Consider the following 16,538-nt stretch of genomic DNA (forward strand, 5'->3'; position numbering starts at 1 on the left):
AAGCAAAGTGGAGATTTGAGGGGTGAGGGGGTGCAGGAATGGACAGGGAGTGTGGGGTCTGAGCAATGAAGGGGGGCGCTAACCTGGTGCAGCTCCTCCCAAACACACATGGCTCCGTGTCCCCTCCCACTCCCAGGCTCCATCCCCTGCTGCTCCTATTGGTTGCGATGATAGCCAATTGGAGCGGCAAGTGAATGACCTCTGGGCAGAACTTTGCTGTGCTGCCATTTCCCCAGCTGGGAGGCGGGGGAGTGGCAGCACGCGGAGCCGCTTCCTCCCCATGCCGGGCAGAGCCAGTGGGTCGGATCTAGTCCCAGATTCCCTGACTCCAGCCTGTGAGGCTCGGGTCTCCCCCATCCCCCGCATTAGCGAGCTGGCGCTGGCGCTCAAGACCCAGGGACCACAAGGCTGGGGTGCCAGTGCTGGTTCCCTGATGCTGGAAGGGGGCCCAAGCCTCAGGGGCCTTCCCCAGGCTGTAGTTTTCCCAGCCCTGTTTTACATTCCCAAAAGATTGTGGGCTCTGGTGCACAGCGAGGTGATGTTATGCTCCAATAATAATGATCTAGCGCATGGGTTCCCAAACTGGGGGCGCGTGCCCCCCAGGGGTGTGTGAAGAAATACCAGTGGGGGTGCAAGGCGACCCAGCCTCCCCCCATCACGTTTTGCTGCCCCGCTCAGTTCCTTTTTTTTCTCAACAAATTTTGCTGCTTTTTTTTGCTGGGGGGGGGGGAGGGTTTTTTCAAAAAAATCAAGAAGTGGGGGCGTGATGCTGAAAAGTTTGGGAACCACTGAGCTAGTGGGACTGAAGAAAGGGAGCCTGCCCCCTGGAACCAAGACTTCGAGCTGGATGATTACAACAGACCCAGATCCTGCTTTCCTTTCCCTCCCCGCTGGGGTGCCTGGGAGTTTGGGGATGCTCAAGAAATGCAAAGGTGGGATCAGTGCGCAGGTAACCTGCCTCTCCGGTCAGCCGCGTGCTCTTCACGCGCATTCGTCCAGCTCTGACTTTCACAGTGCGAAAAGCAGGGATCCCATGCGGCTTCATTCAATCTGGCAGACAATGCTGGTGAAAGGCATTGATTTCCCCCCCTCTTCTCCAGCCCTTTCCCCAGACAAGAGGCCTGTGGCTAGGTCCCTGCTGGTGACGGATGCCCTATAATTGCTTCCAGTGGATTATCACCCAGACATCTAGCAGGCATTGACAGTGCGGCAGCTGTAGTCAGATACAATGTCTGGCCAAGTGCAGGGACTCAGAGGAAGAGGTGGAGACAGCTGTTTCCGTTGCTTCTGCTTTGTCTCCCAGTTCTTTTTTTAATTCTAACTTAACATTTATTTATAAAATGGGCTTTTTATTTATTTTGCAGGAGCATCCAGGGGCCTCCGCTCAGAGCAGGGTCCAGGGGTGCTGGGTGGTTGCCCAAACCCGAGGGAAGAGTATGTCTCTACTCAATGGAATTTGGAGCATCCAGGTGCTACCTGAAGACAAATAATAGTAATTTACACATGTGCAGAGCACAAAGGAGAAGTAAAATACTGCCTTGCTGAGCTGGTAGCATTTTACACCCATTTTGCAGAGGGGTAAGTAGCTGAGCATAGAGCCCAGAGAATCAGTCCCACAGAGTTTAAAACCACCACGATTCCTGGCAACAGCAAAAGACGGCTTTCTCACACAATTCCCCAAAAGACAGCTCCTCCTCCCCACCTCCTCAGGAAGATGATTAAACCAAGAGCTTGCCCAGTGCAAGATTTACATCCAGGTTACTTCTGCCACTGGTTACCAAGGCCAGGTCTTCACTAAAAGGGAACATGGAATTAAGATACACAACTCTAGCCATGTGAATTATGTAGCTGGAGTCAATGTACCTTGTTTCGAGTTTCCCTGCCGCCCCCCACAGCAGGAGGCCAACAGGAGCATGTTTTGAAGCTGCAGCAGCAAGGAGAGGGCGTGTGGCACATAGCCTGCACAGCCTGCCCTGCCACCATGGCTGAGCCCACCGCTCCGGCCAAGCCGCCCACAGCTGCCAGCACTGCCTCTGGGCCGCTCCCAAGCCCCTGCCCGGGGCTGAAAGCGGAGGGCACCATCCTGGCCTGGTGCGGAGATCCTGGATCTCCTTGAGATCTGGGGGGAGGAGGAAAACCAGTGTGCTCTCTGCACCACAGGCGGGAATGCAGGCATTTATGGCCAGACGGCCGAAAGCCTGGCCACAAGGGCCACATGTGCTCCTAGGAGCAAGTGCTCATGAAGGTCCAAGAACTGTGCTTGGCCAGGGAGTGCAGCTCCCACTCAGGGGGGCACCCCAGACCTGCCCCTATTATGGGCAGCTCCAGCACAACCTGGGAGGAGAGGAAGCCCCATCCCTCCTTGTCGTGGATTCAGGGCTGGAGACGCCCATCATGAGCCACCTGGAGGGCCTGGCTGGGCACGAGGAGGAGGAGGAGGAGGCCAGCGTGGACATGATGCCCACCAGCCAGGAGGCCATCCTGGCCCTGGAGCCAGTACCCCCCCCCCCCCCCCCCCCACACACACACACACACCAGGAGATTGGCCAGGGATCAGATGATGGCAGGGAAGGCCCATCAGGTGAGTTCCATCACTTTCCCTAGACGCACATGGGGGAGGCGGCGGGCAGCAAGGGGCTGCGAGCTCCTTGCTCAGCCAGCTCGGTCTAGGGATCGCATGCAGCAGCCCCTGCACGTGGGTGCACACCAATCCACAGCACACGGCCCCAGAAACCTGTCATAAAGGAACCGTGCGCTCCTGCTCACAGGGGTTCTGGAGAGGCCTGCCTTACCCCCGACTGGCACCTTCCCACCACAAGCCACCCCTGAGGAGGATGCGGTCATTGGACACACACAGCAGTGCCGCACACACCACACGGTCCTGCCTGCACTCCCAGGGCAGCATCCGCTCCTGGGCAATTGCGGTGAGGTGGAGGACACTGAGGCCCTGCATGGGAACCCGCCAGGGGGAAGGGCGTGGGGGGGAACCCCCAGCAGCACTCTCCCTGCACCAAAACACCTGGCAGGAGCTGCTGCAGTGGGGCTGGGCCGTCTGTGCAGCTTTCACCATCACACTCAACCGCCTGGTGGCCACTCTTGCTTCTGCTCCCTCCCCAGCTCCTGACCCTCTGGCTTGTCCCACTTCCAGCCCCACCCCTGAGCCTCTCCTCCCCCTTCCACCTCCCTCCTCCCTCTCCCAGGTTCTTTCCCCAGTCCCTCCTCAGTTACATTTACCCCAATAAAAAAAACAGAGCTTATTGTTCCAAAACAAAAAGTGTGGTTTATTGTCTGTGCAGGAGAAGGGTGGGAGAGGAACGGAGGGATGTGGGAGAAAAGGCAAAGAGGGGCAATGCACAGGCCCCTTTGTGGGGAGGCCCAAGGGGGAGTATCAGTGGGGTCCTTTTGTGAAACTCTCCTTCAGAGCCTCTCGGATACGCACCGCCCTGATGAGCTTGCTGGATAGCAGCCGTGTGTGGCTGCTCAAAGGCCCTGCCGAGACCTGTCAGCGTCTGCCCCCCACCCTGGCAGGAACGTCTCCCCTTTGTGTTCACAAACATTGTGGAGGACACAACAGGCTGCCACCATTTGGGGGACGTTCCGCTCGCTGACGTCCAGGCAGGAGAAGAGTCAGTGGAACCTCCCCTTCATATGGTCGAAGGTGCCCTCCACAACCATGTGGGCCCTGCTGAGCCTGGCATTAAAATGCTCCTTGGTGGGGGTCCAGGTGTCCAGTGTAGGGCTTCATTAGTCAGGGGAGCAGAGAGTAGGCTGCGTCCCCTACAATGCACATTGGCATGTCCACATCCCCAGCCCTGATGGTGCGGGTGGGGAAAAAGTGCTGATGTGCAGCTTCTGGAAGAGGCTGGAGTTTCGGAAAACGCGGGCGTCGTGCGCCTGTCCTGCCCACACGACGTAGATGTCAGTGAAGCGGCCTTGGTGGTCCATGAGGGCCTGCAGCACCGTGGAAAAGTACCCCTCCCAGTTGGTGTATCTAGATGCCCGGTGGTTGGGGACCTGGATGGGGTTGGGGGGGCGCCATCAATGCCCCCCGCCGCAGCTGGGGAAGCCCATGGCCACAAAGCTGGTGATGCTGGAGTCCATGTCGCCCAGGATGACGAGCCTGTGATGATGGCCCGCACCACCTGTAGAAGGAGACACGCAGAGACTCACAGGGTTGCCAGGGCCCTTGGGAGTTCCCCGAGCCCAACCTCCCCCCCCCACACACACACACCAGGAGCAACCCCAACCCCCAACAGCACTTTGTGAGGGCGGACTGGAAAACCTTCCAGGGAGGGAGCTTCTATCGCCTCACCACTTTGCTAGGGAACCCCATTCCAGCAATTCACCATGCTCCGGGAACAATAGCCCGAGAGTACCAGATCTGCATGTCCCCGACCCCGACAGTCGATCTCCCCACGTTGATTTGGCTCCCTACGGAGCAGTAGCTCTCCAGCATGGCCAGCTTCCAAATAGCAATGGCCACCTGCTTCTAGAGGGGGTTGGCAGGTTTTGTGGGTGTCTGGAGGGCAGGGGTGAGCCACTCGCACAGCTCCAGGAAGGTGTCTTTCTGCATGCAGCAATTCTGGAGCCACTGCTGGTCGTCCCACCATGATGCTCTGGTCCTACCCATCAGAACTGGTGGCCAGTCTGCAGAAGCAGCAGTGCACGGTGCGCAGGGGAGGGCGGGTGGGGTCACGCTGCATGAGCAGTGCCTGGAGAAAGGCGATGCCCCGCAATGAACTGAGGGTCCTTCTCCTGCAGAGCCATGAGGGCAGCCTGCAGAAACTGCATCATGAGACGTAAGAGCCGTCGACTGCTGGCAGCAGGTCCGGCTCCATGGCCCGAGTGCTGTGGTGTCCGCAAGGGCAACCAGAGCACACAGAGAAAAGGCTTTGCTTTCCCTCGAAGAGATAGGCAAAGGGGAAGAGCCTGAGACATGACTATACAGAGGGGTCTCTTGACGCATGAGCCTCAGGCCACAGCTACGGGAAGTGACTGCTGTGATCACTTGCCTGAAGTGCTTCCAGGTGGCTGTAAATGTAATTCCGCGTGCAATGAGTGTGCACGCTCTATTTCGGAGTAGCTCATCACTGTTTCGATGGGCATTTGCTGTGCAGATGCGCTATTTTGAAACAAGCGACTTCGAAATATACATTCTGAAAGGGCTTACTTCAGAATAAGCAAGCAGTGTAGACATAACCTTGAAGATTCCCTGCTCTGTTCACTCCCTTTGGGGCACCTGGCATTGGCCTCTTTTGGAAGACAGGACACTGGACTAGATGGCTCTTTGGGCTGACCCAGTAGGGCTGTTACGTTAACGACTGCGACCATATCCACAAACTTCAGCCCCCTGACACGTTCTAATCAATTATCACCATAAAAGTCAATTTGCCCGTGAAACAATTTTAATCTAGCACAGCGTTTAAGCTCAAAACCGTCTCTACGACCTTCAAAAACAATGTGCGGTTTTAGTCACATGCTTAGATTGTCTGCAGGGCTGCACCGATTTTTGCCAGCAAAGGATCTGGCCCAGTATATCTGTATTGACTTGGCTAACACAGGGTTTATTGGGCCAAGAGATGCCAAGAGCCCTGGGCCGCAGCTGAAGGTTGCTTCTCCCTCTCCAGCCAGGCCTGGTATACACATGAACATTGATAAGATGCACAGGAAAGGGAGCAAGTGTTTTCAAAATGCAATAAAAGCAATTGGGTACAATACCGAGAACAGGGAGGAAGGGGACTTTGGATGTGGTAGCATGCATGTGCAGGATGACTCCACGGGACTTGTGCAAGTGGAAGATAAAGTGCTTTGCAGGTCATCAGCTTTTGAGCACTGTGTTATCTCACGGCCACATACACCTTGCTGTGTCTTTCGGCTCACTTATAGCTGATATGCAGTGTTATATGGCCTATCATTAGCCAGAGGAGGACAATTACCATTTAAGATTAAACTTTTTTTTCCTTTTTCCCCCCCACAGCCAAGTCTATCCACAAGGACACTTTTCCCAAGAGAAGATTTGCATGTGCAGAACAAATCTGGTTATCTGCATGCCCCCATGATTTAGAATTCAGAAAAGTCTTGTGCACTGGGGCATAGATATTGCAGGGAACATGTCAGAAAGCAGAGGACTAGGGACACTTACATGAGTAACCTTACACCAGGGGCAGGCAAGAATTGGTTTCTGGGCTGGAGGTGATTCACCAGGGTTCGCTCCTGGTAGGCCACCGGCACTTTATTTATTTGTACGTCCACAGGCTCCCATTGGCTGTGGATCGCTGTTCCCAGCCAATGGGAGCTGCAGGAAGCGGTGTCTCGGTCTGTGCTGTTTCCCACAGCTCCCAATGGCCGGGGATGGTGATCAGCAGCCAACAGGAGCTGCAAGCAGCTGTACCTGCAGACACTTACGTGAATGAAGCACCAGTCGCCCGCCAGGGGTGAACCTTGGTGAACCACCTCTGGCTGATTGCCCACCCCTGCCTTAGACAACGTTTAAGGCAGATAACTCATGATCTTCTACTGGGGAGAGTCCATTTTTGGTGGTATAACCACAGGCATCTCAGGCCCACCTCTCCTCCCATTCTTAAGTCCTCCCCAATCAATTCTCTTTCCATTGCTCCATCCTATCTCTCTCCTTTCCCTTCCTCCTCTCTCCTCCCTCTCCCCCCATTCTCTCAATTTCAGTACACCACCCAAGCAGTAAGGCCAGCAGCCAAGATCCTCAGGCATTACTATGTGTTGTTTCCAAACAATTACTAGCTATGGCAATGGCTACTAGGAATGTAAAAATTGCCCAGAATAGTTAACTGGTTAAAGGATTTGTTTAACCGGTTAACCACTGGCTGTGGGGGCTGCTGCAGCCCTGCTTCTTTGTAGCCATGGGCAGCAGGGGCTGCTCTGGCCCTGGGTTGCTATTGGTGGTGGGGGCTGCTTCAGCCCTAGGTACTGGGGACAGGTCCAGCCCCGCCACCCACTGTAGCTGGGGTCCTGCTGGCTGGGCCATGATGGGGGAGGGCCTGGTACACATAGCTGGTACGTATGCTGGTAAGGCATATGCTCACCAGTTAACCTGTTAACTGGTTAACCTTTAACAGCCCCAAAGGCAACACCATAGAGCTTGCAGAGGTGCAGCTGCACTGACGAAGCTTCGCTTGCTCTAACACTGTTAATGCAGAGATGCTGAACTGCCAGGAGAGAGCTCTCCCATCATCTTAATTACTCCACCCCCGTGCACAGTGCTGAGTATGTCAGTGGGAGCAGCACACTGGTACTTAGGTTGGTGTAATTTACATCGCTCAAGGGGGTGGCGTATTCACACCTCGGAGTGACAGAACTTGTACTGGCTAACGCTGTATTGTGTACATAGCCTAGTTTATTTCAGTTGGTTAAGGGGGCTTATATAATGTGTCCATCGTTTCCTCGTCCTCCCTGCCCATCATGATGTGCTGCAGAAACTGGGCTTCAGTTTAGCAAATCACGGAAGCGTGTGCTTCATTTGAAAACTGTGTTTCAAGCCCATGTGAATGGCTCAGAAGCTGTGTCTACACATGGAAGGTTTGATGCCGAAAGTGCTGTCAACATGAAAAAGTCGCCTAAAGTGAAAACTGGTCAAACCATTTTTTCTGACTCCCTCTGTTGACATTTTGTGGCCACCATTGCTAGCATCCTGTCAACAGATAGATCAAAGCATTGTGGGGAAGCATCCCACTGTGCAGCGTTGAGGGAAGGCACAGCTGATCCCTGTGCTTCTTGGGTTCCCTCATAGCTCTGTGAGCTCTCCATGCTGCGGAATATCAAAGCAGCACAGCCGTCTTTCCAGCCTTCCCCCTGCAGCAGCAATCTGCCTGATCCTGTGTTCCTATCAGGGCAGAACAGGAGCAGTCCAATAATTTGTTCTTTATTTGTTCCCCACATGGAGCAGCTCACTCAGCTGTCAAATACTTCCCAGAGCTTTGAAAGGGGAGAGGTGCATGCCTGCTGGGCTGCAGAGATCACCAAACACTGAGCACAGCCATCAGGGCAGACATTGTGGGATAATGGCAGAAGCCAGTTCTCTTGACAAAACAAACAGCAGAGTCCACACTGGCTCTTTGTTGACAATAAAAGGGAGGGGGAAAGACAAAAGTCTCGCAGGGTGGAAGATTTTTGTTGCCAAAACTGGGTGTTATTCCCAAAAAAAGTCATGTTGCAGTGTAAACACCCACTGTTTTATTGCAAATACCTAGAAGATTAACTACTAGCCACAATATTTTGCATTAAATTCCACCACAACAACCCAAAGAGAGACTTAACCATTGACCACGCCAATAAAGTATAAAGGCTGAATAATAATGCTGTTTCTGTAGCTCTGTTAAACATTTATGAGAGTCCCTTAGAGCAAGGAATTTAGTCTCTGAACATAAACATGATAATATACAGTGGCTCTGACTCCTGAGGTCAGAGGTCAGCAGTTTACCTCTCCTGTCCTGCAGTTTGTCAAATCCCATTTACCCAATCTGGCTCAGCGTGAGGATAGGGACACCATATAAACCTTTCAAAAAATGCCTTCTGATCTTTCACCTACAGTAGATTAAAAAGAGCACAGAGCAAAAGTGTTAGCATTTTGTCATCGCAATTTCTCTGTCAAATATGATAGATAACCAACCAATAGAGAGAAAGAGCCTAGAGACCAGATAATGAAAAAAAGCTGAAATATACCCACAAAAGCCAAGAAGTTCAGTCATGGTGGAAATCCCCATTTAGCTTACTCCACTGATCCCTGGTAAGGCAGCATGGAACCTGTGCCAAAACCCCTCCAATATTTAGACACTTTGGTCTTATTTTTATCTTGACGTACGGTGTGTACTTAAAGGCCAGGGCGTTCAGGACTCCTGGGTTCTGTCTTTGATTTTGCTGTTGCCTTGAGTGAGTTTGGATAAAACATTAAGGCCAATTTATTTTTTTAAGGCTGCTAATTTGGGGTGCCCACCATGAAACGAATTCAGCTTGGTTCAGGGAGCCCTCAGTGCTTCTGAAAAGCAGCCCCAAAATCCATCTGTAAAATATTCTAGCAATGCTTAGCTGCTCCCATCCTCCCCACCGCTACCAAAGGGATTGTGAGGTTAAAGTCCCTCAGGTCACCCTGAAGTTGCCATTGCTGTGCTGACTCTGCCAGTCTTGACCAGAGGTTTCAAAGCTCCCAGTGCTAAAGACCCTAATCTACGTTTACACTAAAGCAGGGACTCCCCCAAGAAAACAGACTGAGGCTAACGCTGGCAATTCCCGGCCACTCCTGAGCTAGTTTCAGAAGATTCAGAGATGGGATTGATTCAGATCCTACTTGAACTACGTTGAGTTGCTAATAGCGCTGGCTGGGACATTTTTCATGCACCAGATTTTCATCCGATAAGGCCTGTTTGTTGAAACTGAAACTTGGTGGCCAGGGCTCTCAGTTAGGATGTGGGAGACTTATGTTGCAGTCTGTAACCTGCCCGATTCAAACCAGGGACTGAAACCTGAGTCCGCCCCCTCCGACAGGCATGCCCTACCCATCGGGCAATGGGCAACCCTGGGGTTGGCTGGGCGGGTCTCAGCCTCTCCTGCTGGAGCTGTTCTACTTAATAGACAGTTAAATATTTATTACAGCAGGGATGTGAACCTTAGCCTGCCGCAGCCATGGTGAGTGCCTCACCCAGCAGGCTAGAGAGTCAATCTTGCTCCCTAGCTCACCGATCTATAATTATTTATTCAAAGTGAAACCACTTCACCAGGAGCTAGTGAGAGACAGCAGGACATAAGATAACTCTCTGGTTACAAATGATATTTTCCCCCATGATAAACATTTTTCCCTTCATGATTGAAATGAGTCATCACTCAGCCACACTACCATCTAGCGTGTGGTTAGAGCTAGGAAAGTGACTTGGTCAAAACGACAAGTGTGTGGTTCTTGTGTTTATTCCCTCTGTGAGGCAGATCCTACAACCCTACGCCTCCCTTTGAAGTCAATGGGAGTTTTGGTCATGAGTCAGAACTGAGTAAGGACACGGGAATCTGACCCTGTGCTTTTCACATTGCATCAGTTTTCCAAAGCAAATTGTTATGCGGAGGGGGCTGTGCCTGGATCCAGACAGCTGGGATCGTTTGTTATCTTCATCTGTAACAATGGCACCATTAGGAATTAGTTGACAGTTCTATGGGTGCTCAAGAAAGAATAAAATCCAAGGTGCTTGCCCCTACACTGCGAAATGCCTGGCCCACCTTTCGCTGTGGAGCAGGAAACATGAGCAGATCTGACTCAAGGACACTTGTATGTCTAGTATTTATGTTTACGTTTCTCCACTGGCTTTTGTGATGCCCGAGGGAGACGTTCGCAGGGCTGAAATAGTGTGGCCTTCTCATCGTCTTCTAATGTGGCCCTTCTTGTTTCCGTTCTTGGATGGGTGGAAACACCGTAAGAAGAAGCACATAGTTTCAGCCCCATAAATAGCCCTGAGGAAGGAAAAAAAAATCTGGTGAAAAAGAAAACGCAAGGATATTTGCGTTTCTTCAGATTTCGCTGAAGACTCAGCTGCCCTTTCTCCCTGAACTCACATGGTTTTGTGCAGAAGCCGAGTGCCAAATCCTACATGCTCCCCTCGTTTGGGATAATCCCGATGCAGCTTTCAGCCTGTTTGGCTTTGCAGTGTTTTCTGGCTCCCGCTGCCATGTACAAAACTGTCTGTCATAGAGGAAGCTGTAATATCACATGCGGCGGTGGTGAGAGAGAACACATGAAAGGAAGGTACAGCTGCTAAACTTCACACCAGAACAGAATCCAAATGGAGACGGAGCAGATGCTTCAAGCCAGCCACAGAAGCATCATCAAACAGAGAATGGAAAATGAAATCAGCAGAGACCCGGGCTTGCGAGAAATATCACACACACCCTTTGCAACCTTGCTGGTTGTTTACATTAGGGTAGCACTCTCACAGCTGAGAGAAGGACTGCATTGTGCAAGGTGCTGTACAAACACAGAGCAAAAGACAAGCCTGGCACCAAAGGGTTTGCAAACTACACAGGCAAGATGTACAAAGAGTGGGAAGGGGAAGAGGTTTGACCAAGCAGATCAGTGGCAAAACCAGGCATAGCACCCAGGAGGTCAGTCCAGTGCCTACCTATTGCACCTCACTTAATGGCCAGGCCATCACGATAGCCCTCATGGGCGCTCGTATTAGGTGTGTCCATTGTTCACAAGCACACACTGATTTTGCCAGCTGCTCTCTAGGTTTCTCAAAGTGGCCCTCAGACCCACTCTGAGAAAGCTGCTACAGGGCCACTCGGGTTTTTTTACATATTGGCTCCACAATCACGGAGAATCACAGCTGCCATTGGCTGCGGTTCGCCGTTTGCAGCCTAGGGGAGCTGCGGGAAGCAGCGGGTGAGGGTACACTGGTTCCTGCAGCTCCCCGTGGCTGCAAACTGCAGCCAGTGCGAGCACACTTTGAGAAACACGGCTCTGTGTTCAGAATATGCCACTCCATGAGCACAGCACCAATGCCTGCCTCATCACACTGCCAGCTTCCCTTCCCCAAGGCCCAGGGAGTCGAGTGGAGCTGGGATGGTCCCCTCTTCCAGCTCTGTTTTGAATCCGCGGTGCAAGTCCCTGCCTTCTTCCTTACTCTTGCCTCCCCCCATAGAACCCTTGCTCCTCAAAATCCCCAGCAGGTTTTCTTTCTGTTGCTCCCTTCTCCGCAGCACGGGTGTCCTTTCCTATATACAGAAGACGCAACTGCGTAGGGCCCTCAAAAATGTGGGGCACCGCTGGGTCTTAACGTCCACCCACCTGCTTCTTTCTGTCCCTGATCTGTGGCTCTGCTTCCTCAGGAGAGGATTGGGTTAACTTAAGTGACAAAGCTGGCCCGAGCAATGAGCGGACACTGAACCTGTGAACAAGCCATTGGAATGGTAATGAAGCCATTTCACAGACATTTGCCAGCCCCAGGTACATACCGTCGGTGTCTGAATTTACTGTGTCAGTCGACAGGAGCAGAGTCTAAACTTTGCTTTGAAAATAGCGTGTGGCTTGAGATTAGAAAATCACATCTCCCCAAAAAAATCACCCTCACTCCCTTCCCGTCTGCCGTAGGGCAGAGAGGCACCAGTTTCATAGCACTGTGTAGGGCCTCGTAACCCCCAAGGACGTCCCTGCTCAGCAGATCAGTGTGAAAGGTATTTGCCCCATCTCAATATCCCAGAGCTTGAGTCTCTATTATCCTGCCCCCTGGGGAGCCATTGAGACCACAGCAAAGCAGTTGCTAAATACTACCAGGTCAGGATGGTATCGTTTTACACCCAATGTGCAGGAGTATGAATGACTGCACAAGATGCATGGAGGAAACGGAGTCAGGCCAAAGCCGTTAGTATTTATAGGCACCCTACTACTGGCGTGTGTGTGCCTGTGTTCTCTCTCCTTGGCCATACCATTTACTCTGCAACTGTTGAAAGAACAACATGGGTATGTCTACACTACACACTTAATTCGAACTAACGGACGTTAGTTCAAATTAACTTTGATAGGCGCTACACTAGCGCTCCGCTAGTTCGAACTTAATTTGAACTAGCGGAGCGCTTAGTTTGAACTAGGTAAACCTCATTTCACGAGGACTAAGCCTAGTTCGAACTTACTAGTTCAAATTAAGGGCTGTGTAGCCCCTTAAGTCGAACTAGTGGGAGGCTAGCCCTCCCCAGCTTTCCCTGGTGGCCACTCTGGCCAACACCAAGGGAACTCGTCTGCCCCCCTCCCGGCCCCCTTAAAGGGGCACGGGCTGGCTACGGTGCCCGTGCCAGGTGCAAGCCTGTCAGCACTCAGCCAGCAGACCCTGCACCTGGCACGGCTCAAGCCACCCACCTGATGACCCCCAGCCCTCCCCCTCTTCCCAGGACCAGGCTGGCGGCTCCCGGGAGCTTGCCCAGGACCGCAAGAGGCGGGCACCCGCCTGGTCCAGTGCAGACATCGTGGACCTCATCCACGACCTCCGCACTAGTCACAGGAAAGTGGCCGTCTAGGGCAGGATAGCTGCCAGCCTGGCCACCCAGGAGCAGGTTTGCATGAAAATCAAGGTGGTCCACTGAGACCCCCGACCCTGAGCCCTGAGCTTAGAATGGCCGTATTGGGTCAGACCAAAGGTCCATCTAGCCCAGTAGCCTGTCTGCTGACAGCGGCCAACCCTAGGGACCCTGGAGGGGATGGACCGAAGACAGTGACCAAGCCATTTGTCTCGTGCCATCCCTCTCCAGCCTTCCACAAACTTCGGGCAGGGACACCACTCCTAGCCCCTGGCTAATACCACTTCATGGACCCAACCTCCATGAATTGATCTCACTTCTCTTTAAACTCTGTTCTAGTTCTAGCCTTCACAGCCTCCTGCAGCAAGGAGTTGCACAGGTTGACTATTTGCTTTGTGAAGAAGAACTTTCTGTTATTAGTTTGAAGCTTGCTATCCATTCCTTTCCTTTGGTGTTCTCTAGTCCTTCTATTATGGGAACTAATGAAGAACTTTTCTGTATGCACCCTCTCCACCCCACTCGTGCTTTTATAGACCTCTATCATATCCCCCCTCCATCTCCTCTTTTCTAAGCCGAAAAGTCCCAGTCTCTTTAGCCTCTCTTCATATGGGACCTGTTCCAAACCCCTCATCATTGTAGTTGCCCTCCCCTAACCCACCCGCTCTCTTCCCCTCTCCCACCTCCTTTTCCCAGTCTCCCCCAGTTTTGTTCAATAAAGAGAGATTCTATTTTTGAACACAATTGTTCTTTATTTTGTACATCAGGAAGGGAGGCTAGGGAGGGGTAAGTGGAAGGAGGTGAGGGAGGAATGGGGTACAAGCCCCCAATGGGGAGGACTGGGCTAGCTCTGCGGGCTTCTGGGGGTGGAACCTCTCCTGCAGCCCCCCCCCAATTGCCCCGTCTCCCCAGATGGCAGCCTGCGGCAAGTGCAGCCGGTCTGATGGCCGAGTGCTGTGATGTGCCCAGTGCAGGTACTCCGGGCAATCCAAGCCAGGACTGCTTTGCAAGCGGGGCACCCCTGAGAACTGTCTGTCCAGGGTGGGGGTTGGGTCCCTTTAAGCACAGCCCTCGGCTAGCCTGAGACAGCAGCTCAACGCTCTAAGTCCTCATCTGATGCCCTGCCGGCACTGCTTCCGGCCATCCTTAACCCCGGTTCAGGGTCCACTCTGTGTGGACATGCTAGTTCGAATTAGCAAAATGCTAATTCGAACTAGTTTTTTAGTCTGGATGCGCTAGTTCGAATTAGCTTAGTTTGAATTAACTAATTCGAACTAAGTTAGTTCGAATTAGCGCTGTAGTGTAGACATACCCCATGAGAGCTAGAAATGAACCCGAGCTGCTGAGCGTACCTCTAATTCCAGTCCGTACAATCTCCTCCTGGGCCCTTACCCTTCTCAGCATGCACGGCACCTCAGAGCAAAGGTGAAAGTGCTTATCAGCCCTGGCCCTGTGCCCCGACGCAAGCAATGAAACCAAGCACTAAAGCCAGACGATTGGTTCCTGGAAAGTTCCTCCACCCTTCTCACCACTGACCTGGTTTGTTTGTCCTCAAGAAGTTGAAATTCTGGGAAGCCGCCACTCCGCTGACCTCTGGCAGGAATCACCAAGGGATGTTTTCTGCTCGTTGTCAGGGGGCGTGACTTATCGCTGCTGTGGAAAGTCCTGGTCTTTTTTTCCCCCTTTCCCAGAGCAGCCTTGAATGGAAATTCAAAAATCCTGTAGCCAAGTTGTCCCCTCTCGGGGGCTGAGTGACTGTCGCCTCCGTGAGCGTGCGCCGTGTCAGAATTCCACCGTTGTTGGTTAGCTGTCTAGCTCAATTACATCAGCGATTAGAGAAATGCTGAGCGGTTCAGGCTGGAGGGCAGGGAACAGGTGACCTGCTGTTCCTTTTGCTAAGCATATGCCTGGCATGCTAATTGCACAGGCCACGTGGGCAGTGAGCCAGGGTGTCGTTCCTGGGCCTCCGCAACCCAAGACCCTTGTAAATAAGTAAAACAAATAAGCAATCAGATTTGAGGAAAAAAACCCTGATATGAATGTAGCGTTGCTTTGCCCCTTTTGTTAGTCAGTCCCCAGCATGAGGTCGGAGGGTGCATTTATGCCCCCCCAGCACGACTGTGTTAATCTGCCCAAAGCCTTTGTGCATCTTGGTGTTGGCTGGAAAATCTGGCCCTCAGCGATGTCTACCAAGCACAGGAGACACAAAATGGAAGCTAGGGGAGGCTAAGCCAAACCTCACACTTCCAGGGGTGGGGAGAGGAGGGTGAGGAACAGTGGTGGATTTGGGGGCCCTGGACAATCTCCCCATGCCACAGCTCCAGCCACAGGCCTGGAGACGCTCTTGTTCACTACTGCAGGCCCGGAGCCATGGCAGGGACACAGAGATTTTCCCATCTTGGGGCCACAGCCAAGGGACCTGGAAGGAGATGAAAGGGAATGGTGCTTCGGGGGGATGGAGCCGGGCTGGGGCTGCGGGTGGAACAGGGGTGGAGCCGTGGGAGTAGGGCAGAAACCGGGTGGGGCCACAGGTGGGCGGGGCAGAAGTGGGGAGCTCAGAGCTCTAGGGCAGAGAGCTCTGTTGCAATCCCAGCAGAGGCGAACCCTCAGCCCTGTGGCCTTGACTGAGCTTTCAGCCCCACATACTCCTGCCCTGGCTTATAGACCTGGGACCCCCAGGAGCCTTAAGCCAGTTGTACAGACGCAGCTGAGCCAGCCTAAGGACCTCGTGAGAGCACCCACCTGGTTTGACAGTCGTGCCCTATTTCTGTGTGGGCACAACTGCACACGTAGAGTCACTTGGGTTGCACACCTGGGGCCTGATCGGAGAAAGCACTTAAGCATATGCTTAACTTTAAGCATGTGAGTAGTTCCATTGCCACCAGACAGGAATACACTTCCAATTAAGCATGGGCTTAAATGCTTTTCTGAGTAGTGGCCATGATAAATTTTAGTGGGTGAGCAATAATTTCTGATGCGGGAGCCACTCCAAGAATTTGTTAAGTGTTGGATCTGGGATGGAGGTTGGGTGCAGAAAGGTACTTGGGGTTAGGGACTGGGGTGCAGGAGGGGTTGTGCGATCTGGGAGGGCATTTGGGTGATGAGGGAGTTGTGACCTGGGCAAGGGACAGGGCTGCAGGTCTGGGAGTGGGTTGGTGACCTGGTGCAAGACTGGGTGCAAAGATTTGGATTGTCACCAGGGGCAGGACTTTGGGGTGCAGAATCCAGGAGGGGGTATAAGTGCAGAGGGTTTGGGTTACATGGGGTAGTGGTGCAGGAGGGAGGAAGAGGATGGGGGGAGGGAGTTGGGAAGGCAGAAGTAGGCTCTGGTTGGGAGATGCTTACCTGGGAGGCTCCTGGCCAGCAGCCCTGCTGGTTCCTCCCTGCCTGCCCCACCCCCGCACACCACTCAGGGCATTCAGTTGTGGGAGCTCTGAATGCTGTGGGGGGAGGGGGGGGAGGAGGAGAACTTTAGGTGCTATCTGTCCTGCAAACAGACAGCTCCCATTGGCCACTTTCCA

The 16,538-nt window shown here is 52.9% G+C and overlaps 1 long non-coding RNA gene across 1 annotated transcript in view; it reads right to left on the bottom strand.

Annotated features, from left to right (window-relative positions):
• Positions 1 to 3,285: 3,285 nt before the first annotated feature.
• LOC112545140 (uncharacterized) overlaps positions 3,286 to 16,538 on the bottom strand; it is a 177,303-nt gene continuing 164,050 nt past the window's right edge. The window contains exons 4-6 of the long non-coding RNA XR_012897326.1: positions 14,554 to 14,998; positions 8,453 to 10,464; positions 3,286 to 4,142 (exon numbers count right to left, since the gene is read on the bottom strand). This is a non-coding gene — a long non-coding RNA (uncharacterized LOC112545140). The remainder of the gene's footprint in view (positions 4,143 to 8,452; positions 10,465 to 14,553; positions 14,999 to 16,538) is intronic.

This window comes from Pelodiscus sinensis, chromosome 23 (genome assembly GCF_049634645.1).
Source record: "Pelodiscus sinensis isolate JC-2024 chromosome 23, ASM4963464v1, whole genome shotgun sequence".
NCBI lineage: Eukaryota > Metazoa > Chordata > Testudines > Trionychidae > Pelodiscus > Pelodiscus sinensis.